General features: G+C 44.1%; 1 protein-coding gene across 5 annotated transcripts in view; it reads right to left on the bottom strand.

Annotated features, from left to right (window-relative positions):
• Window positions 1-24,066, bottom strand: part of HIVEP2 (HIVEP zinc finger 2) — a 136,622-nt gene that overhangs the window by 93,772 nt on the left and 18,784 nt on the right. For all 5 annotated transcript variants that reach the window (XM_048080738.2, XM_048080736.2, XM_048080737.2 and 2 more), the window contains exon 2: window positions 7,657-7,762. The gene's annotated coding sequence lies outside the window, so the exon portion shown is untranslated. The remainder of the gene's footprint in view (window positions 1-7,656; window positions 7,763-24,066) is intronic.

Below are 24,066 nucleotides of genomic sequence, written 5' to 3'. Positions count from 1 at the left end.
CATCCCCTGGCAAACGATGGCACCAAGTGGGCCAACCCATGCCTCCTTAAGAGAAGCTGCAAAGCAGCTGAGGGAGAAGCATTTTTGGGAGCGAAGCTGAGCAGAGTGGGAAGGAGGCAGCTTCACGCAGCCTTAGCTTCTTTTCCCAGTGGAGCAGAGATTGAGAAGGAAAAACACCACAAGCCTCTCATCTTCTCCAGCTTGCCACAAAAGAGGGATGTATTTTTCAGTAAGATCTGGTGAGTCTGACACTGAACTTAGCTCAAGTGACATGAAAAGTTAATGTTTAGGAACAAGGTAGGTGGAGAGGAGGAGGAGGAAAGAAGACATTTGTTATTTGATGTAGATTTCATTCAAAAGCTGCTTTTCACAGTCAGAACTAAAATTTCCATTCAGCTGTTTATTTCTGGTAGCCTAGATAGCTTGAACAAGTGAAAGAAGAGGGATCTAGAGGGAGCCCTTATCCCTGCCTGCCTGACAACTGTTCTTCCTCAGATAACTTAGAAGACAACCAGACACATTTTTCTGACTACCGGTCTCTAAATGTAGTTTTCCTGTTTGGAAAACTGGACGGCGGTGGGGTGTTCCTCCCGGGGAGGCAGGTGCCCCCGCTGCACTGCTCTCCCAGGACAGAGGGGGCGGTGTCTCAAGCTCTGCAGAGAGAGATGGCAGAAAGAAAACATTGAAAATCGTTGTGGTGTTTATTGCCACCAGCGTTCAGGCACGGTACAAGTCTCAGAGATATTCACACTGGCGCTAGGCTTCCCACCTGTGGAGAGCGGCTGGAGAGATCTGCCTCCAGCCACCGACCACAGTGCCTGCAGCAGCCTCCCAGCATGGCCCCGCTGCTCCCATAGGCCCCCAAAGCCTCCTTGTGAAGAATGGCACGACTCCCTGATGCTATGAACTTAGCAGCTGCTATTTGAAATTGGCTGGACTGGTGTGTCAAAGTAATCCAAATGGTTTCTGTAGCTTTTCTGTTCACCTCAGTCTGAATTTTCCTCCTTTGCACCTCTGACATCCTCTCCCCCTTCATGTATTACAATTTTCTCGCTCTGTTTTGTCTGCATTACATCTGAAAACAACTTTTCCCTCATGCACACCAGAGCATCCTCTCTTTCCTGCTTTGTGCTCTTCCCAGCCCCCTGTTGTTCTGGGCTGGCCCTTCTGTCTTTGCTCTGTTTCCTCACTCTTCTCTCTTCCTGTCCTTGATTTCTCTCCTCCTTTCTTTCTCCTTTGATGTTTCCTGGTGCTTTCTCTTCATCCTTCCTGACAAACTGAGCGAGGTACTCCACTGGGAGATGCTCACCAGAAGCAGCTGGCCTGTTCAGAGGGCTGTGCTGGCTCAGACACCTACGCAGGCGCCCGTCGCCTCGCCCACTGCGCTGCTTGCTGGAATTAATCCCGCTCTTCACCCAGGGTCCTGCATACAGCCCTTTGTGAAAAGTCAGGAAAATGAAGGTGCCCTGTAATTTGAGGAGCATGTGCTAATTTTACATCCATGTTTTCAATGAGCTGCGCCTGGTTTTCATTCCAGGGGACTGCGCAGAAAGCACGACAACAAATCTGGGGGACTGTCAAACACAGCAGTAGCACGTGGCTCGTGCTCCCAGCACTGCTCTCCTCTACAGAGTGACTGCTTCAAAGTGACCCTTCCTTCCTGCCCAGGTCTGCCACCCCGAGGGTGAAATTCACCCTTTGCTGAGTGCCAGTGCAAGGTTATTTAATCATTTCAATCCTATTTATGCCCTTAGAAAAGATTTACTTGTGTCACACTGCTGTCCTGAGCAGGGACAACTTCCCCCCCAGCTGGAACCTCAAAGACAGCCTTCTCACCTCAGTGAAAAAATGTCTTGTTTTTAATACTTTTTTCCTGTTGTGAGTCAAAAAAAAAAAAAAAAAAGAAAAGATACAGATAAGAGCGATGAATTTTATTCCTCCTGGCACAGCAACAGGAAACAGCCAAACAGCCTCCAATGGCAGGGCTCTGTTCTCTCTGCAGTCAGACTGAGAAACCTCGCCGAAACCTATAGGCCAGATCCACTCATAGGTTCTGGCTGCTTTGCCTGTTTTAGCAATGCAAAGCAGCTGTAAATCCAGTTTAACTTGCCAGTTTCTGTCAGCCTTACCGTGCCAGCTTAGCACTGCTGCTAGCCTCAGAAATCCCAGCAGCCGGAGGTTGCTCCCAGCCCGACTCCAGGCCCTGGAGGCTGATCCTTCTTCCACCCGCTGGCCGCTAGCGCAAGGAGCAGGACGGCCTCAGGCATTTCTTCTCCCTGGGCAGAGCGCATTTGTCATACTCCCCTTTCCCATGTGCACACAGCCAGCTGAGCAGATCAAAGGGAATCCACTTAATGATCAACTCCCGGTTAGTCCCTGGCCACTTGTTCGCTTGCTCCAGAGGGTGACTCCCGACCCTGCCCATGAGCAGGTGCATTACTGGGGCAAGGCTGCAAACCCAAGCAGGCTGGCAGAAAAAAACACCCTGTTTCCTTCTACTTTTATAGTTCTTTGGATGTCAGGAAACAGAGCTCAGGCTTGTTTCCTGCTCCTCTGCCAGGGAAGGTGGGGGAAACTGGAGGTGGATGTAGAGAAAGGCAGAAAGAGGGCAGATCAAAAAGATCAAGGAAAATAATAATAATAAAAAGAAGACAACACTGCTTCACTCTAGTCTGTAAAGCAGTACATCTTGGAAAAAAATAATCTCCCCGCAACCAAGTCTTTCTCTCCAGGGATACACAACAGTCTCAGGAATTAATAGCATTTTCTTGCAACATTCAAGTGCTGCTGCACTTACAGTCTTATAAAAAAAACACTAAAAAAACAACCTCTTCTTTTGCTTCTTGCCTGAGAAAAACACACACAAAAAGAATTTGAGAGAATCTGGGGGGGGGAGGGTGCAATCATGTCAGTTCTGATTTTCTAAGAACAAAGCCTTTACATTATATATAAATAAGTAAACGGGAGACGTTCGGCATGTTTTCTTTTTTTCCATCTCACTCCCAGCCCCTCGCTCTGAATGCATTAATACATACACCTTAAGCACGATCGGGCTCTTCGTGTTGCCATGGAACTGAAACCTTTGCAGTTTGGATGGTGATGTACGCCAGGAAGCATACTGTTCTTACACTTCCTATAACAGAAGCAAAAATCACTGCATAGCATTAACTCCCTTAGTATTTAAGGCATTCAGTGTCTTTCTTGTCTGTTCTTCTTCACACAGAGTTTGCTTTTTCTATCTTGCCACATGCAAATGAAACACATTTGACATAGCTATTCTTGTCTTTATGAAGTCAATAGCTCACACGCTGAGCACGCTGCAGAAGGTCCACAAGACGACGGACTTTCCCTTTTTAATAAGAGGCTGTTTGCAGGCATGCAGCAGCTGAGACGAGGGCTGGAGAAAGCATAAGTATATGCAATACACGTGGATACAACAATGTATTATATGTCAAGGCAGCATTTTCATAGATTTTGGAAACCTAGTCAAGCATATTTATAGCTAACGCTCTCGACACTCAATGTTCTTTTGTCCAGACAGCCAAATTACAGGATAAAGCTCCTGCAGCAGGCATCAGGTCTTTCTACACCTCTGTTTCGTAACTGAGGTTGGTGGGCTTTCAGTGGTGAGCAGAGCTCCAGCCACTTCAGTTACAGGAAAAGTAAGTCAGTACAGCTCTGTGCTATCTAAAGATTTAGCCTACAACGATTATCTTCAGCAGATCTGAGGTTTTTGCCAAAGCTTCTAAAAATGGCTTTACTCACATTGCAAATAAATCAATTTTTATGTTCAAAGCAAAAACACGGTATGCAAATATCCAAGTTTATTATAAAAAGGTTACCATATAGCCATTCACATATATAAACGTTGGATCTGTACCTGCTGAAACAGCTGGAAGCCTGTCCATGATCTGAAGCCAGCCTGAGGCTTTTACCTCCAAAGTTAAATATTTGCATAGCATTAAGCTTAAAATTAAAGCATTTGCTGAAGAAACTTGCTGACTCGCATATAGGGAAAAACAAGAGGGAATTTAGCTTCCCTACACACGGGGGCAGATTCTTTGGATGCCTTCCCCATCACACGGATTCCTGGACAGCACAAGGACAGACAGACTACCAGCCTGGGAATTCCCCCTTCGTTTTCCGGAGGATTTTGTGTGCGGCTCGGATAGAAAAGCAGTAACCCAGGTAGCTACTTTATGAAGAAGGCATTTGTGCTCACTCCTCATCCCTCGACCACCTGGTAACACTCCTGCCCCAGCAAAGAAGGGCCCCATTCACCCCACGCCTCCGCCCAGCAGGTTCCCCACATCCCGCTGCCACAAGCCACCTCTTTCTTGTTCGCAGCTCCTGGGGCTGAACCGGCCGGCACGCAGCGAGCGTTTCCTGCAGCAACCTGCCCCCGGGGACGTGAGGTTGTGCCTGCTCATAAGGAGGCTTTCTGAGGCACGTTTTGCCCCCGGTGCCGGCACAAGGCACAAAAGCGCTGCTGTCTGTATGCGCTTTCACAAACTGCAGGGAGAGCCTTCTCCAGCACCCTCAGGTCCCCTCTGCTCCCCTCCACTGATGGAAAAACCACGCTGAACAGCGCTGTCAAAGTGCAGCCCCCTCTTTCCCTTCGCTGACAATGAATTTCTGCTCGCACTATGTCCCTACCACCCCTGCCCTCACCTCTGGTTTAAGTCAGGCTCTCACCGTTGATTTTCTTGTTACAGGAAAATGTATATTGTGTGACGATGAAAGGCCGGCGCAATGTCAAGAGCATTAAAAAGACCCTGGGGACTGATTAGAGTCAAAAGGGAAAGGATTTATGACGGTTAATAAAGTTAAATCTCTCAGAGTTCTGCTTATCCTTTGCAATTCCAGGTAACCAGATCTTATAGGAAAAGTTATTAAAATGTTGGAAGTTATTACTGCCCCCTTTGAAGGGTTCCCTGATAGGGAAACCTGTACTCTGACCGCAGGCACCTGGCCAGGACAGAGCCCGGCTCACCACCAGGGCTGAGCTGACACCAAGAAGGAGACAAAGACGGGGAAACTTTTCTCTCCACCAGCACCATGCTTCCACATGGAAGAGCTACCGCACGAAGAGGGAGGCTCTCACCCTTCATTCCCAGCTTGTTTGTACACGTGCACATTTCGCTGGAGGATGCGATGGAACTGCACTCCACAGGTTTGCTCTGAGGCTTTTAAAACACTTCATAATCCAATATAAAGTCAACATAATTTTATAAGATGTTAATGATTTTCCACGCTGAGATAATGAGATTGAGAGAGGGCGAATAGAAGAGGAGGGCCAAATTCTTTAAAATATTGGTAATTGTGTATCAATACCTAAATTACACATACACTTTACTGGATAACACATTTTCGTTTTCCTACCACTTAATAATCTTAAATGTGTTACATATGCCCTTTCCATTTTCTCACTCTTTTGCTATATTACATCCAATTTAATTTCCTGTGGAAGTCTGCAATCTTTTACACTGTGCCTGTCTCGGAAGCCTTTCTGCAATAAGCAGAGTGCAGTCCTTCGGAAGGTCTATCTTTTATGAGCTTTGCTCCTGCAGATTAGTTTCCTGAAATGTTTGCAATGCTGTATCAGAACTGGCCAAAGAGGAAAACCAAAATAACACCCAAAAGGAAAAGCAACCAAGAAAGCCTTCACTTCCTTCTGACTCCTACATTCAACAGTCAAAAGAAATTTCATAATTTCATTCTGATCTGGGAAGATGGCAAACCTGTGAAGGTTAATACCTCCTATCAGAAGTTCTCCCAAGGTGCGAGACACGGCACCCTTGTTCTACAGCTCAAAAGCAGAGCTGCGAGGTGTCTGCTTCCTCTTTCTTCCCAGCAAACACAGACACCTGCAAGCAATCTCCACCCTGGCAGCCATCTCTCCCCACCAGCCAGCCCTTGGCTCTCTGAGAGATCTTCTCTCCCAGTGACAAGCCACTTTCCACCTAAGAAAAGGGAAATGTCAATCAAAACACATCCATCCTTCCTTTGAAAGGATTCCTGTGACAGCAGGAAGCTAGCCTAGCTGGCCTACTGGGTCCTTTCCAGACCTCTGCCCCTACAGAATGCAAAACTCATTTTCTTCCAACTAACTTTCCTTCAGAGATTACCAAGGGTGGCCACAAAGACAAACGAGAAGCCCTTTCAACGGGATCCACGCTCTTTCACATCAGTGGGAGACGTCATCTCCAGGAGCTTCTCGTATAGAAGAACCGGAGCCCCGCTACGTTTGGCCACCTCTTCACCATTCAGAACCTACGTTACCTCAGCTGCAAACGGCTCTCCCAAAACAAACTAAATTGTTTAATGAAGTGTGAGCTTCCTTTCCCCAATCCCTGTGAGATTTTGTATTGCTTTCCATGTCTCACACCACTGACGTAGCAGTAAATCAGCCACATTTCTGACAAACATCTTCAAAACTATACACAGAAATACAGTGCGTTTAATCCAGATGCATACTTTTGGGGCAAACAGTCATCTCTCCTCATTATTTTATAACTCTTGAAGCTACACATGGATTTTCACTGAGTCCTCTCCTATGTTATTTCGTCAATCCATTTCCTTGTAATTTTGTTTTATGCTGTATCTTTAATACTTAATCTTTAAAAAGTGGCTAATCAGTAAAAAAAAATAATCCCCCACAGAGAACACTACTTAAACAAAAGTCTCAGATGCTATGTGCAGTGCAATTCAACTCTCATCAGTGTGAAGAAACGTTTTTCTATCAGCTTCAGTGGGAGTTGCATTGCAGCTATAAATCAGATGAAGATGCTCCATGCTAACGGCTACGTGGTGTGCTATAAACTGCTCCAGTACATAAAACAATGACATACCCATTCTCATAAAAACAGTTTGCTCGTGGTTTACAGTACCTGAGTCAGAACAGTAGGAAATAAAAACATGCCAGATATTAGTGACTTGAAATTTTTGGCCTTGTAGACCGTAAATTAAATAGCCTCCTTTCACAACATGTGGCTCAGTCTTCACTTCCTTTTACAGGGTGAGGAAAAAAGATTCAATATACAGATTTAATTCCTATCAAAATCTTATTCAAAGGCAGTGGGTGATGTAAAGCTAAACATCAAGGGAATATCTGCCATCATCTGGCTGAATTTGGTAAAATGGAGTTAATTTGCACTTCTTTAAGGATTCATTGGTGTGTGAAATTAATCGAATTTAGATTGGCCAGAAACTGAAAATGGAATGAAGGAGAAAAGCAATTAAGGACCTTTCCTAACACAAAAATAGTACTGCTTTAAATGCATTGATACAGTTAAGGTACAAAACCCTTCAACGCCAATGCCACCACCGCTTCCTCCTTGAGGAAGAGAGTAGTAGGCTGCATATCTACATGTCATTGTTATACCAGGATAACTTCACCCAAAGAAAACATCGGTAGAAGGTTTCTACCAACAGCTGTAAATGAATACATTTTCAAGATCATACTCATAGGTAAAACAGTTCACTGTTCTGCATATGGACCAGGCCTAGCAGATAAACATCTGTTGGAATGGCTCAGTATAATTGATTATACATGTGGCTTAACATTTACTTCATTGACTTTTAGCACCTTTGTGTTATTGTTACTGTGCTGCTCCAACAAGCGGTGGTTAATGTAAGATGCAGAAGTTCACATACCGTATACTTATGAATAACTGGTTCCCAGAGATGTGGCAGTGATAACATTGTCATCGTATGATTCAGGGTTGCTTGCTGCAGATCACATATCAGGAGAGGGTCCCACCTGAAAACATAACAAGTCCAGATATAGTGTTCACCGTAATCACAGGTTTACATCAAGCTTTACTAACACATCTGTGCATTTTCACGTATTTCCCCTCTAAATTAACAGTATCTGGGCTCTTCCCAGGCTCACAGAAATCACTGTGCTGTTCACAATGACAAGCAGAAGTTCACTGATGAAAAGTTCACTGGTGAACTAAAAGTTCACATAAACTGTTTGGCCACTGCTCCAGGCCAGATTTCAGGCATGATCTCAAGGCAGCGAAAACTAGTTTCCATTGATAATACATAAGCTGTAACTGTTTGGTGGACAGATGAAGATTTCCCGTCTGCCAGGGACTTGACAAAAAGGTAATTCCTTTCACCGCTGCATTATAAGTGTGGCTCTTTTTTTTTTTTTTTTTTTTTTTAAAGTTGAACGTCACCAGTTTAGAAGATGCACCACTGAAGATCAAGGGATCTTAAGAGAGCATTGCTTTCCTATTGATGACTACAATCATATTATTTATGATTATTTGACCATCTAAAATCACTTGATAATTAATCTGTTGTTAAATATTTTCATATATGGAGATACAGAAAATAAGTTTATACTAGCAGCATTGTCTCCAGTGGAAAGATACATGGCAGAAAACAAACACATTTTCCAAGAGCTGAAAAAGCTTTTTCCTACTAAAACTAATGGCAAAATCACAACTGATGGAAACAAACATAGGCTCAGGCAACCTTAAAAGTCTACAGCACTAAATAAACGAAAGCTCACCTGGGCTGTATATCCCCATAAGTAAGTGTTTGAAACAAGAGTTAAGAAACTCTTGCACATAAATTTCATTGACTTATTCTGCAATGCATGAGGATGTGAATAAAGCTATAAAACACAGCTTTGACATCAAAGGCAGATTAATTGGGTTCTCTTTTATTTTGAAAATGTGGATAAAATGACTTACAGGATACCCAAAAATATACCCAGACACACACAGACGTACAGACACGCCCACAGCGGTCAGAAGTCACAGAAGAGATAAAACCTCCCCCAAAAGAAACCAATCTTCCTCCTGCTTTGCAAGCTGCTTCTCATCCTAGGGTAGGAGGTTTTCAGGAGGGAAGTCTGGTAAATAACAAAGAATTTTAAAGAAATGAGGTTTTCAGATTTTACCCACAGTTTACATTTTTTAAATTACTCTAATGCTTCTTTGACTCTTCATACCTCCAAAGTGGCTTGGCTCTTGTGTTTATTATGCTTCATCGGCCAGCCACAACGTCACACAGCACTCCAGCACCAAATACTTCTGCATTTTCTGCCAACTAAGCAAGTCAGTGTCTCTGCATTTGGTCTTTAGTAACAAGCTTAAGCTAGGAAGAGCACATCCATGCTCCGAAACAAGAAAAAGATACTCACAAAGGGCACACTTCCCCTGGCACAATGCTAGTATGTAATATCTAGTGCTTGCCCACTCAGGAACAGTATAAATACGGGTTGGCAAACAGAATAAGCCGAGAGCCAAGGGCACATGTTGAAACATACCCATACATAATGCCAAAGATGGAGGTGAGGTGCTGATGCCTAACACGGGACGCAGCAGTAAGGAGCCCACTGGTGGAGCAGAGACTGTTGGGGTGCCTGGGGCAAGGTACAGATGAAGCCCCCCACCATGCCCCTGCCCTGGGCTTTCTGCAGGACTCCCTTTGTCCAGGGACAGCCCGGCAGGCAGCTGGCTCCCCCAGCTCCAAGCCTACACTGCCCAATTGCAAGATACCAGGAACGTTGTGAATATCTGTGAATTCAGCTGGGGACTGCTGGCAAATAAGTGCAAACGCTGGCTGAGGCACGGAGGGTGAGGTAAATTCACCCTGGCGGGGATGGATGGGAACACCAAGTGAATGACGCCGACCGCCTGCGAACGCTTTTGGTGTGGACAGAACGCTCACAGCAAAACTGACCGCACTCCCCACCTTACAGACATGGCCTTCAGAGCATGAGCTTGTGAAAGCTACTCATCTGCCTGGGGAATTTTGCCAAAAAGCACACACAGAGGGCTCACCAGTCCCTCATTTCCAGAAATGCCAAAATAGTAGCAGGTATCTGTGTTCCTAGGTAGACACAGATATAAAAGAACAAGAAAGCACTACCAAATACACTTAGGGGTAAACATTCCTTAAAAATTCTAACTCTTCACATCCAGACTTGATACTATAAAGGAGTTTCCCTAAAACAGACATTTTTCAGTGTTAGACAGATCCCTTCTATTGACCTGCTTAAATTTTGCTTCCCTATTAGCTCTGTTTCACCTATGCAAGCAATTCTTTCTCATCCATTGCAGACTTAAAAAGAACTTTCCCTCCCAGAGAAATCATTTGTAGCATCTTTGCCACAAAATGATGCTGCTAAAAATGGCCAGCTGTTTTCAACAGGAAAACACAGCAAGATATGCAACTCATTCTTTTTCTGCTTGCAGATTTATTTGGAGTCATTTAATCAATCTTTCCTTAATGACTGTGCCTAATCATTTAACTCGCATTACCTCATTTACCTTTTCAAAAAATTGCTTGAACTTTTCAGGTGAATAAGTCATTTAAACTTTGTTGGTTTTGTTGTTGCTGTCTGTTAATGTACCCTTGGAAAATGAATAGTCTGAAACAAAAGTCCGAGATCACCACAGGAGTAGAAAAGAATCACCACAAAGTAGCTACATCTTCTACATCTTGAACACAAATATATCACAACACAAGGCACCAAATGAAATGCAGTCTTTCATCTCTAACGAATTAGTTGAAAACCAGTTCAGGCTGGTAGCAGTCAAAAGCCATCATTGTCTTCCTGCCGGTCAATGTCATCTATGGACTGAGTTTGGAGTTCTCTATTTAACTCTCTCTTGACCCTTTTGCTCAGATTCCTCAATGGATTCTTAACCCTCTTCTTTGCAAGGAAGGCCATGGTCAAGATTTTCAAGGCCATAGGGCACGTACTGTATTCAATGCCTATTTCCTCTCTGCTCACAGTTGAGATGGAGGGATCTCAGGGAACGTACATGAGAATGCCAAAATTCCTCAAAACGAACCACTTCTGGTGGAGCAGGAGATGCTAGGGAGAAGCTGCTAAGAGGAGCCCAAACTATTCATGAATCTGACAACTTTCAAGATCTTTCACAAAGGTTTTTCTGGCAGAGACTTCCTAATGTCTTTCCTTTGGTGAGAAAGAAATACCAAAGTTCTGAAAATACTCTTTGACTGAAATTGCAAGTCCTAGAAGAGCTTCTTTAAAGCGAAGTCCTTCTAGGTGAAGAAGACAACTGGACGCCTTTGTGAAATCTGAAAACATAAATTATATAGTAGACGGCTCTGGCAATTATGGAAATAGCTAGTGAAGACAGGAATACACTGGGGAGCCGGCAGTTAATCTGGGTGGGGGAAAGATTGGGAACTGAAGATACAAATCAATACAGTCTCTACATAAAGAGAGAACTGTAAGAAAATACACACCGTTCTTGTCCAAGCTGTATATTTACTATAGTTAGACGGTAGTAATCTCCAGTGCCAACAATTAAGACCTTCATTTTCATTAGGATACTTCTAAGGAAATGCAAACATCAGGCACAATTACTTCTCAAAACCGAGTCTATTTGTCTTAAAACAATCTTAAAACTGTATTTAAACATAATGAACTACAGCTAAGTTACTCTTTTGCCCCAAAGAACTTTTCTTACAGCACTGAAGAAGAAAATATGTAATCGTTTGCACCATAAATGTCCACACTAATGCACACAGTACATTCACACCAACAGAGCTGAAGAGATCTTACAGACACAGGTGTTTAGAGCACACCTATAAAGCACTGCTGTGCTCTAGGGCTTAGCAAGATTTTAGCAATTCTTTCTCCACCTTCAACAAATACTGGTTGCTGGCTGGAAAAACAAACGAGGACTTATAAAATGGTCAAAGTATTTAAACCCACATGGTTAGATTGGCTAGGTACAGGCAAAAAATCGTTTTTTAAAGTCAGGTCTAAGCAATAAGCCTCAAAAATTCCTCCAATACATACATTTTATTATGAATCCTTAAAAAAAACTATAGCTACTAATTACAAAAAAAATACATTTGTGAATAACCTTTCAGAAAAATATATTTTAAAATGAAAGGGAAAATGTAACTAATGATCTGAAAACACATTAACTTGCCTGAAAAACAAAACTTTCCTCTCCTTTCCTCACAAGAAATTTGAGGAATTAAGAAGGGAATTACAGTCCTGAGTCCTACTTTCCTGGCATCTGCCTGTGTCAGAAGTTAAGCGTTATGTTAGTTAAGGTGAGAAAGCCCGTTTAGTTCTCTCTGAGATCCGAAGCTATATTACACACAATAGCACTTGTGTACTTTACTGGGCAACATAAAACATGGATGAATTAGCTGCCTGTAAAACATGCCAAACTGACATCCACGCGCACCAAAGACCTCCTCTCTGTGCAGAACAAGCACAGCGAAGCAGCAGCGTGAGCTGCTTCCCAAACCGTGTTTCCAAACACTCCTTGGTTACATCCTGGAATGAACAAGAGCAGGAGTTTCTCAGTAACAGGGAATTATGTGGCTGGTAATAGCAATTCAGTTCTGTGCCTGTAATGTCCTAACACAAACAAACCGCATCAACGTGTAGGAGAGGAAGCGAGGAGAGAAAGCAAATACAGCTACGAACACAGGATGAACTGCACCAGAAAGCTCCGCTGCAATCTACATGTATCCTCCGTCAGGCAGCACTGGAGGGTTCGAAACAGATCAGACATGCTCCCCAGCACAAAGCTGCTCAATGGGAGTGATGGATGTGCCAGAAAAATAATGCATGAAAATCCCCAGAGAAGCAGCATTTTTTTTTCTTGGACTTTCTTTGATAACCTGCACAGAGGGCATTTAAAATCAAAAAATATCTACCAGACTGTCTCTGGCAAGATATACTCCATCAGCACTACTTAATTAAATAAGTGTATTGTTCTCTTTCCCACCACGACTTGCTTTGACCTTTCTCTTTTTTTTTGACTAATTCTTTTTTTAAATTCTGCCCCTCATTTTCATGAATGTTAGTGATCACAAAATATATTGAGAGTGACAGGCAGTAACCATTACTGGAGGCTGTCGCACTTGGACTGCGATGCAGATGATCATCCGGAGGCTGGTACACTAGTGCGGAGTGAGAAGGTCACTCAAATAGCCATCCCTCCGAAGAGCAACACTTCTGAAAAACAACTTCCTAAATCAACATCTAGCATCGAGAGCATTTCACAGTAATTTCTATTTCTCTTCCAGCAACAGTAAGAGAACTTTCAGATCAGAGAACAAAAGTCATTAAACGGAGCATGCTGTCAAATGTGACAGTGCATGTTGGGGCTATGAAAGCAGGGGAAGAAACAGCCAGTCCCCCAGCATCACAAGTACAGGTGAGAGACACTCAGAAGAAAGACAGAGTCAGTCTGAAACGGCACAAAGAGATCTGATCACTAATCAGAGACAGAAACCCATCTGAGAGTCACAACTGTCTCTGCAGGCTCTGAAAGACAGAATTAAATTGGTTTAGTACTATATTCAAAAATGAATTTAATTAGCTGACATTAAGCAGGATAAGTTTGCGGTACCATGTTGTTCTGACAAGCTGTCTCCAGAAGGGTAAGTGGAAGGTAAAATCATATTTTTCAGGATGAGATTACAGACGTGCACTTAGAAGGTAACGGCGTGTCTGCCGAGGGCGGCTTACAGCTGGAGCTGGACACTTCGTCTCGCACTGCAAAAGGATGCTGTGTGACAGATGAGCCAGGACTGCGAGTTTTAGATTCTATGCGTTTATTCTTATGGCTGTGCAGCTTAATCTCTTTCTGATATCGCCACTTACGTGAAGAAACAGCCGCAGCATAACCTCTGCCAGGAGGTTTGCTCCGGGTTCTCCCAGTCAGTCAGACCTGTCCTGTGGCATAAGCACGCTACAGCAGGTACAATTTATTTCTGCTTGTGTGCAAGTATGCTGGGCCTCAGTCGGACAGCTCAGGTCTGATGACTGCTGCGCACCCACGGTTGTGGTACTGAGTCAGCTGGGGCACCCCGCTGGGCTCCCGGGGACGCCCTGCTGTTCCTCCACACAGTGCATCTGCTGGGAGCCACCACGGAGCAAAGGTGGTGGGGAGAATGAAGCTGGCAGAAGCTGTGGCTGTAATGTGGGGGTAGAGAGCGACAACTCAAGGATCAAGGGTAAAACCCACAGGGAATCCCAATCAGGTGTTTCCCTGAGGAAGACTTGGAAAAACTGGAATAACAAATTCCAGAAGCCGCATGCCTGTGAAACTGAACCAGCATCCCCTTTGCGTGCCTCCTTCTATTTAATGACAAACTGAGTTCTGGTGGAAAGTGTCTCACTGTCAGAGCTAGAAACCCTGATGGAAATCCAGCAGACTTGCAAAGCAGGCCCACATGTCCCAGGCTGTGACCATGGCAGCTACTGCTCACATCACTCAGGTTGATGCCTCAGCTCTGATACCAGGACCAAGCCAAACTCACCAGGCAAGACAGAGAAACTTTGGCCATCCCGTTAGCAGCGATCATTAGGGAGTTGCTGCTCCATCACATGCTGCAACTGTACAGCAATATAAGCTCCCAGTTCAGGCTGGGAGTGCCCTTCCTCCTCCCCCAGCCCCTCTCACCAGACCCGCATTCAGGCTGCGTGACCTTGAGTAGTCATTTGCAGGTTTTTAGGAGCAAGCATCACACACCACATGTCCTTCTTCAGCACCACATGAATCACTCTGCTTTAGTGGCTTCTTACACTGATAAAACCCCCTGTGTACCCAGCTGTTGTCTCCTCAGCCACATCTGGACCAACAAATTAAATGTGCCCTTTCCTATACCCTGTCTCTGCGACATCTGCCAGCAGAGGCAAAGCCACTGAGAACAGCAGCTAACAGTTAGGGATGAAGACTGGCAGGGGTCAGAGACCCTTGTTTTACTAGCCATTGGATGGGTGACCTTGAATCTCTCATGTTATGTTTTCTCGTATTTAAAGAGAATTACCATGTTGCTTTTCAGCTATACTGAGAACCACAGATACAAGGTATTACCTGCTACTTATATACACCACCATTACTATACATAACTAAACAACTGCCTTCAACTAAACAAACCTAGCTACAGGCACAGAACATATGATTTTGTAGTATTAATTCTTAATTATTTCACTCTCTTCCAGGAAACGCAAGTCCACAGCTGAGCACGAATAAAGACACAAGATCTTTACGATAAGAAAAGGAAAACAATGGCCTGACATGACCTAAGTAAAGCACAGGATACTACCTCCCCAGGGCAGAAATCTCCCTACTCCAAAACTTCCTTCCAAGTGCTCTGAATATGTCACCAGACAAAGAAACAAGAAATTCACTTTTGCAAGACAACAACACTTTTTACAACAGCAGTATCTGACATTATTCCATAAATCTTCCAACAATCGATGTGCTTTATGTCAGAAGGGACCTTTAAACTTCAGATTAAAACAAATTTGGGTCTCAATCGCAACACAAAGGTACGTGTAATAAACTTTAAATATGTCAAAAGCTTCACTGGAAAAAGGTCTGCTGAAGGTTTGAAGGTTTAACACGGGGCCCGAGGCTCACCCCGCGTCACAAGGCTGACCTGCATGCTGCTGAGCACCACGCGGTGCTGGAGCGCTACCGACTGACAGCGCTGGAGCTCCCAGCGTCCCCGGGTGTCAGACCTGACATCGGAGGGCATGTCACCAGCCGTCTGTCTGTGATTCCTGTGATAACCTTTCTGTCCCCTCTTCATCCTTATCAGATACTTAGGTTGTAAATTGGGTGTGCCTGAAGACGCGAAGTCAGGGAAGCCTACTTGTTCACAGAAGCCTTTACACAATACCACGGGAAAAATTGTAATCATAATAATAAATCACTTATATCTCACAATTCCAACATTTTACCATTTTCACAGAACTTGCCATCCAGAAACTATTCTCAAAGGAACTAATTGTGTCTTCCCTCTCGAATCTCTTTTATAGCCTTGTTTCTGGCCGCAGCAGCACTGGTACAAGCTGGCTTTCACATCAAGGACTAGACCTTCACCTCCTTCTCTACAGAGGCACAAACGCAGTTGGAAACTGCATCAAAAGACAGATACTTATAGGAAACCGGGGTTCATGATTTCTGCTGCATACTGAAAAATCTGAGGTGTTTTCTAGAGCATCTGGTGGCTGCAGAACTGAAAGAGCAGAAAATCAGGGGAGTGGGAAGGCTGACAAATATGAAACACGTACCACTGCCGCACAGCTATGCCCTGCTGACCTTCTGTCCCACTGTTCTTTCATCTTTGACCTGAATTTGGATGTCAATGCCACTAAGCCAAGAAGCTTAAAGGCACCGACTGTGCTATGCCCCTGCCAGGGCCGTTTCTGAAGTCCAGCTTCCCCACCCCGCACGCAGCCCCTTCATAACCACAGCAGGTCAGTGCCCAGGCCCCCACCTCCCCCCGGGTCCCTGCAAGTGGGGCACTGCCCAAAAATATCCCCTGAATCTGACATTATTGCAGCACGGCCACAAAAATCTGCTACTGCAGACGTCAGTTTGTTTCCTACAAACAGCCTATACCCAGTGCTTATCACACTTTTAATGACAGTAACCCATGCATGCTTCTAAAGTTTAAAGCCTTTACATTCAAGGGACAAGTCAATAAACAACACATACAGCTTATTTTATACAAATGCATTTCACCCAGAAAGAACTGTGAAAACGCTGACTGCTTTACAGCTCTCTAGCCACAGATATTCAGGACTGAAATTCAGTGGCAGAAAGGTCCATCACACCTCCAGGCTTCTTTGAAAGCATCGGGTAAACATTTTAGACAATATGCTACTGGACCACGACTGCGTTAATTATATCTTGCCTTTAGAGGTCCGCCACATCTTTTTCATCTGCTATTTCCACCAGTGTTTTATTCCTGTACCTTCCACCCGTATCCCAGCAGCGTCACAACAGAGGTCTTACCAAATGCTTGTCTAAAAATGGATACTTCTCTTTAATGTCCTGATAAACAGGGGGAAACCGCGCTGCCCTTTGACCCAACCATTTAAATTCAGGAGGTGGCCATTCACTAGCTGATGTCTGAAATCTGCCATTCACTCTGTGGGATCATCCCTGGCCCAAGTCTTGTCCTCAAAATCTTTCTCAGTGGCCAGAAACCTTCCACATCGACTTTCTTCCGTGTGATTCACCTCCACCACCCAACCCCCGAAAGAGACCTCAGTAAGACTGGGCACCTGCAAACCGACATTGATGGGGATCGTCCTGGGCCATAAGCTGACCTGATGAGGACCAGCTCCTGTCAAATGCTCCCGCACCAGGGAGCTCCATTTCTCAAGAGGATGATGGCTTTGAGAGAAATCGCTCAAGTTAGTCTTCGGAAATACTAAACTAGCAAAGAGAGACTGGGATAAGAGTCTAGGTTTTAGGTAATGGAAATACCAATCCAGGCAAAATCAGCTGGTTAGCAGGTACTTAACCACACGTGTTTTGTGTTCTTCATACTGGGGAAGAACCAGACACGTCTGGTCACAGGCTAACATAAGGGCTGCTCTATTATCAAGCACAAATCTTGGCAGAGAACTGACAAGTAATACGGGCACTGACACTGAACTTCTCATGAACATAAGCCTGTCATGAGATGGATAGCTTGTGATCCATATCCTCTTCACAGTCAGTACAGGAAAAAGCTGTAGAGCTCTCATCTCGTGAACATCTCCCATGCAGAATGCAGTGCAGCATTTGAAAAACCATAAAGCCCTCAGAGAGAAGTTACTGCTTCACAAATGGCGGGAGAAAAGCCACAAAGCTGTAACAAATACAAATATATACATATATACAGAAATACCTGAGTACTCACTACAGTTGCAAAGAAAGCCCTGCAATCTGAAATGATACAGTATCACCTCTCTAGTTCTACAACAACTCGCTGTTACAGATGTAACAACAAATTAAAATTAGATGAATTCAACTGCTGCCCTGTGCAAAAGCAGGGTATCTGTCATGAAATGCGTGAAGTGTGTGTTACTGCCACTGCAACACAGAAAGCTGGGGTCAGCCGCAGGTTAATTATAATCAGCAGCACTGGAATCGTACACTTAACTTTGCTGTAAAAATTAATAAGCAATATAAAATTGTTCTACTTTTATGCATTATATATTTGTGTGTCAATTTGTATTAAAATATTTATAGACATTGACAAGACTTCAAAAATATTATCAGTGTAATGAAAAATATGAAGAAACAACTTTTAAAGTGATTTATTACTATTTTCACACTTTATATGAAGAAAACAAACCCGCAATGCTATTACATCAATTTACCTATTTTATGCTATCAAAACGTCTTATTTCAAAAGCAGTCAAATCTTTCCACAACCTGTTTCTAGCATCCTGTTTCCACTTGTGCTCTTTAGGCAACTAGGAGTTTCACCTGTTGGCGGGAGGAAAAATTTTGGGTGGCTAGAAGTCAGTGCAACTGTAAGAAATGGCTCATGGTTGAAAGACAGATGACAGCAGTATGGAGAGAGTAACCAGAATATTTTAGAAGTCTAAAATTTTTCTTCCTATTGATATAACATGGACAACAGATGGGTTTTTAAATGCAGCTCTTGGTACAACTTTGCATGTGAGAAGGAAAATAATTTGGAATTCGTGGGAACGGGAGCAGATTGTTCCGTGGCTCCAGTTGGTGTCATTCTACAGCCTTAAACTCTGCTGCAAAATACTGTAAGCAGAACAGCAGGAGTCCCAAAATTCCCCACCCTGGCTCGAGTTCAATAAGCCATTTCTATTCACGAAGTGCATAAGCATATACTTAACTTCGAGAGCATGTGTAGGACCCAGGGATTTCACTACAACTTAGGAGTCTGCCTGGAATTCAAGTTTCACTGAGGGGTTTCGCTAAGCAAGCATGAGATGTATCTGGCAGATATCTGGCCCAACACGGGCTTCTCTTTTCTCTGGGTCTGTATGCAGTGCTTTCCACCCGTCACAGGATTTTCTTCACCTGCTAAGCAGCGTGCTCAGCAAACTCGCAAAGAAAGAAGGGTGTAGCTGCACGCAGGAGGCATCCCGGCAACACAAGCTGCTGCCAGGCAGGGGACACGATAAGCAGAAAGGGCTGCCATCGGGCAGGACATTTACCTGAATACACCAGACCAGCAAAAGAGAGGAAAGCAAGGCAAGCAGTACCAAGAGCCCAAGTTTAATTACTTAAATTTCTCAGATCAGCACAGCCCTCCCTGCTGCCTGCAGGCCCCCGGGCATCGCCCACTCGCAGCGGCTGGGGCAGGACAGGGCCAGGCTGCGAGGCCTGAGCGGGCACCGGCGGCGATTCACGGCTTCTCGGGAACGCCTGTCGGCGAGAAGTGTGTGCTGCTGGCAGATGAACTTAGAGAGGTGAGCTTTTAAGCACTCCTCACCACAGCCATCTCTGACGCTCATACTGGTATTTATAGAGCTCGGTCGCAACATCCTATGTCAGGACAGAAGCTGCAGTAACTACGCCGTCCCCCGGCACAGAGGGGACAGGTCAAGGCACAGGATCACGGGGTGGCCGAGGCTGGAAGGGACCTCTGAGGTCTCCTGGTCCAGCCCCCTGCATTTCAATGGTTGCCCACGACCATGCCATCATCTGGGGTGGATCAGCATGGCTTTCGGGTTGCCCATGAGGCACACCTACGCAGATGCGGCGCAGTCTTCAGGAGAGGCCTGGGAGAGTCCCCGGGGGCTCCCTCCTTCAGGATGCATTTTCTGGGGTTCCCAACAGCTACCTTACACCACACTTTGCTCAGGTCAGCTACCCTCTGAATTGCCTACATACTTCAAAATGTGTATTTCACAAAATGGAAAAAAGCCAGGGTGAAACTGGCACATTCTGCACTGCCCACGTTCATCCTTTGAACAGCAGCTACATCTTTGCCCTCCACTCTTCAAAGCTGCTGTTCACTCACCACAATACAATGTCTTACATTACAAATTCCCACCTCAAATTTTACCAGTTTGTTTGGGAGAAAAACGTACCCTACCTTAGCCCAGCCATTTTCAGCCAAGAAAAGGAGACAGAACTGGACTCCGAAGCAGCGCATAGCCCCACTTCTGTGATGACTTGTATGGTCTTTAATAGCGGTCTGCTTATGGTAAACCATGCGATTATGTATATTGTATATAGCTCAGAGAATGGTCACTTAAAAATGGCCAAAAAAAAAAAAAAGGTTCAAATCCTACAATCAGTTTCAGCACAAAACTACTGGCTTTCCATGAGTCAATAGCAGGATGCAGCGTCTGCCTACATGACAACCCTGTAAGGTAAAGAAGTGGAACTGACATAAAGAGAATATTGCACCACAAAGGTGTTTTTGTGCGTAACTCATACTTGTGGATTTAATTCACAGGAAAACATTGTAAGGTGGTGTGGATCTTACCCCAAACTCGTAAGCTGTGTAGCAGAACCAGGCATTGAACCTGTGGGTATTAAGTCCCTCCTCGCCAGCTACTCACTAGACCGTATTTCCTTAGGTAGAGCATTACAGTAAGTGTGTCACATGAGCAGTACACTGTTGAGCTTCTGCGATCACACATGACAAATAGTAAAATTTGCCACAATAAACTAAAAGGCATATTCTATGCATGTGACACTGCCACTTCTAGTGTCAATGCAGAGCATTCGGATTTCAAGTGCAAACACAAGAATTAAAAGTAGTTTTACGGGTGAAACAAAACATGCGTCTAAGCAGGGAGCGTTATTCTAGTTTTCAGAAAATCCTTTCAAAATGATCATAAAAAATTGTCACTGCCATTTCAAATCTACAAGAATTACACATCAGCGGAAATGAAAAATTCCCTTCCTCACTACTGCAGCCAGGTACCTTGCCGCACTACGCTAGCAAAACCGACTTGCTGCAGAATGAATTGAATTGGCACAACCACAACAGAAAGGATTTTAGTCTACAAGTGCTGCACTGGGGAGAGCAACTGCTCAAGCAAGCATGCTGCATGCAGAGAAACCCAGCCTTTCATGCTGCACTTAGAAAAACAAATTCCATTCACAAAGCAAAGTCTAGCTACAAACATCTCCAAAGTTTGGAAAGTTCAAAGCCGGGGTCAGCTGAGGTAAAGAGAGAGAACATGCGCATCTCTGGGTGGTGACACAAGCTCTCTGACATACAGAAGTGTGTTGCACTGGTGCTTCCAAAGAAATGTGTACCTTGGCAATAGCAGTTCAGCACTTTGGTAAGACTGATGGTGCCTCTGTCCCACCCCTGTGGCCAGTCTTGTCTGTGACTGCACAAAAGGGTTTGCCCCTCATTCCCCAAAGCAGCAGAAGCATCGTAAGTTGTGACCTGTCTGTCCCACTGCAGGTGCACCTTCGCACGGGGCAAGCTGCAGGGCTGCAGCAAGAACAGCTACAGGAACCAGACAAACGCTCTCCAGTGACACCCGTACCAAAACCCATTGCTGCGACAAGGAGCCCGCCCCATGTACCGCTCAGGTGATGTTATACAACCTTCACTAGTACCCAGACACTGATTTAACACGTGCACGAGTTTCGGGGAGGCAAAATGTTTGTGTCTCAGCAACACAACTGGAAAAAGCACGTCCACTGTTTGGCCCCTCAGATCATACCAAGGCCTATAAAGTACACACAGGTAAGTGAAAGTAAGCCTGCAATAATGGCATTTTATTACATCTCTCCTATCTTAATCTGCTCAGACTAAAACTTCATTTTTAATTTGACAGCCTAACTGTACAACAATATTTTTTTCAGAAAAAAAATTCTTCAATCTGCTAAGAGAATTCTTCTTGCAGATGGACTGGTAATGACATACAAATAGAGCATTAAATATGAAAAAAATTACACAATGTATTTTTCTCCTATACATATTTAATCTTATTTTGCACATAGCCGCTTTCATGCTGAGCATCTCAAGTACTGAGTAATAAGTGTAAATTACTTTTCACTTTTTTTTTTTCTTCTAAACTCACAAAAATAGTGAAACTGAGTCGGTAATTATTTCAAGTTCTGCTGCAATATGGGAACAACTTGCTAATCTGGGGATACTTGAGAGTTTGAACCGATGAGATAAGACTGGCTTTTAAGAGAGGCAAGGAAAATGAGACAATTGCATACAACAACTCACAGGGCAAGACATCTCTCTCTCTGCAGAGCGTTGTGACCTGGGCTATTAACCTCTGACAATCTCTTCAAGGACCGCAGGATGCGAGAGTTTGTTCCTCAGCGAGCCGCTCTCTGTGCGTGCACACACACACGCCACCACCACCACCCTCATAGGCAGCAGCGTCACTCACGGCATTTTCGTTCATCCATCAGCCACCTACTTGCCCTGCTTTGCTCACTCAGGTTGCACTGATCTCAACAGAAAATCCACCAGAAATCAAGGGCAGCCTCCTTTCCGCTGCCCACACCTCCCACCGCAGCCGGAGAGCAGCCTTTACTTCTCATCCAAAAGGGCAGGGGAAATTTACGCAAAGGACACTTAAACCCTCCTAATTAACCACCTCATAAAATCGTGACCTTCCTAGTACTGACAACGTGCAAAAGAATGCCAACAATTTCATTTGATGCCCCTACATAATATTCATCTGCATTAAGAAAATCACACAGTTGCAGAAAGGACACCACTATTAGTCAATCATAAAATATCACGGAGTCAAAAGGAAAGAGTATTGGAGCCAAAACAACTGAAGAACATTTGGTGAACTCCGTATTTGTTTATAATCACGCAAATTCAGGACAGGGTCATTCTCCACCCGTCAGATGCTGATGCCCTTACGAGGCACTACTTCTACACTTGGCTCTGTGCTTCTCCCACTGTAACGGTAATGCATGACTATACAAAACTAAGTCAATTCAGTACGATAAATTAAAATTCTTCTGAAGGCTGAATTTTCTTTCAAGTTTTCACAGCAAGTGCCTTCTGAAGGATGTTACACTGACAGTCCAAGAGAAATCCTGCATTTGTTTGGAAAATAAGGACATACTGAGAGCAACACGGTCCGCTTCCTTGAAATGCCTTTTCAACATGCTTGGCCATGACCTGAGTGGCCTTCTGTGTGAGAAAATACATGTTTTCATCCATACTTGTTCGTTTCCTGTTCTCCAGGTTCAGGCTACCAGCAATGGCAATAGTTATAACGGTGCTAGTTATAAAAGCAGCTTGTAGATGTAGCTACTTCTCCTTATTACATCTCAGCTGCTGTCTGTATTAATGCATAATCAACCATAGTATACATAAGCACACAGCATATGAATAAAGACCATAATTATCAGCACTTATTTTTGCATATTTGTTACTAAGAACAGTAAAATCTCAAAATACAGCAGTTTATGGCCCTACCCCACAGTTTACAGCTATTTCATTGACAGATGGAAAGGAAAGAAAAATACAGAATTACTTGGTCAACATGAGAGGGAGCAGGACGGTTTGAAAAGGAATTCAAGAGCACTAAATCATTCCTTTCCCAAACTGTCATCATTCCCATTCCCTTCCTCAAGAGCTATTACTCTCATTCCTTTATTTTCTATTGTTATTATTATTCAATATTTCTATCCAGGCCACCTAAGCATAAGGTTATCCCAGGCTTAACATCTCAGTATGGCTTTGAAGATGAAAACTGAGTATCAGCAGAGAAAATTATCATGGAAAAATTGTCAAAGACATGACTTAAAATCAATTTCTTTGATTCTAATGCATTCACATAACCACTTGCTTCTCCTTTTCCATAAACTAGCTGTAAAATCTCTTGAGACAGAGGACTACTGTAGTGTATACATACCTAATGACCCTACAGGGGCATATTTAAAAGAAGAAAGGAGATTTATGTAACAATTTATGGGAGCAATCACAGCTCATCAAGTTATTTTCTTTCACACATGAAATCGGTCCCATTTAAGAGGCTTTTCACATGTATAATTCTACAGTGCTTTTCCAGAGGAAAAACAACGGGGAGGGGGGCGGAATTTGGCAGGCACGGATACAAAACCCTCCAAGGACTGCACATGGCTGAGCAAATTCACTCTTCTGCCTGTTAAACATTCCCATCTCAAAACTTTGTTTCAAGACATGCTCTCATAATGAATAGCTGGAACTTGCCTGTACGGCTGAGAGTACCAACACACAGTATTTAATTTCAAAACCCAGTCATATCCTATTCTGCAAAAGGCTGAATGCCATTATTTCTTTGCACATCTTGATTTTCCCTGCCTGCAAGCATCTTGCCATGCATGATTC

This window comes from Anser cygnoides, chromosome 3 (assembly GCF_040182565.1).
Source record: "Anser cygnoides isolate HZ-2024a breed goose chromosome 3, Taihu_goose_T2T_genome, whole genome shotgun sequence".
Classification (NCBI taxonomy): Eukaryota; Metazoa; Chordata; class Aves; order Anseriformes; family Anatidae; genus Anser; species Anser cygnoides.
Note: the sequence above shows the minus strand (reverse complement) of the source record. Positions and strands in the feature narration are given on the sequence as shown.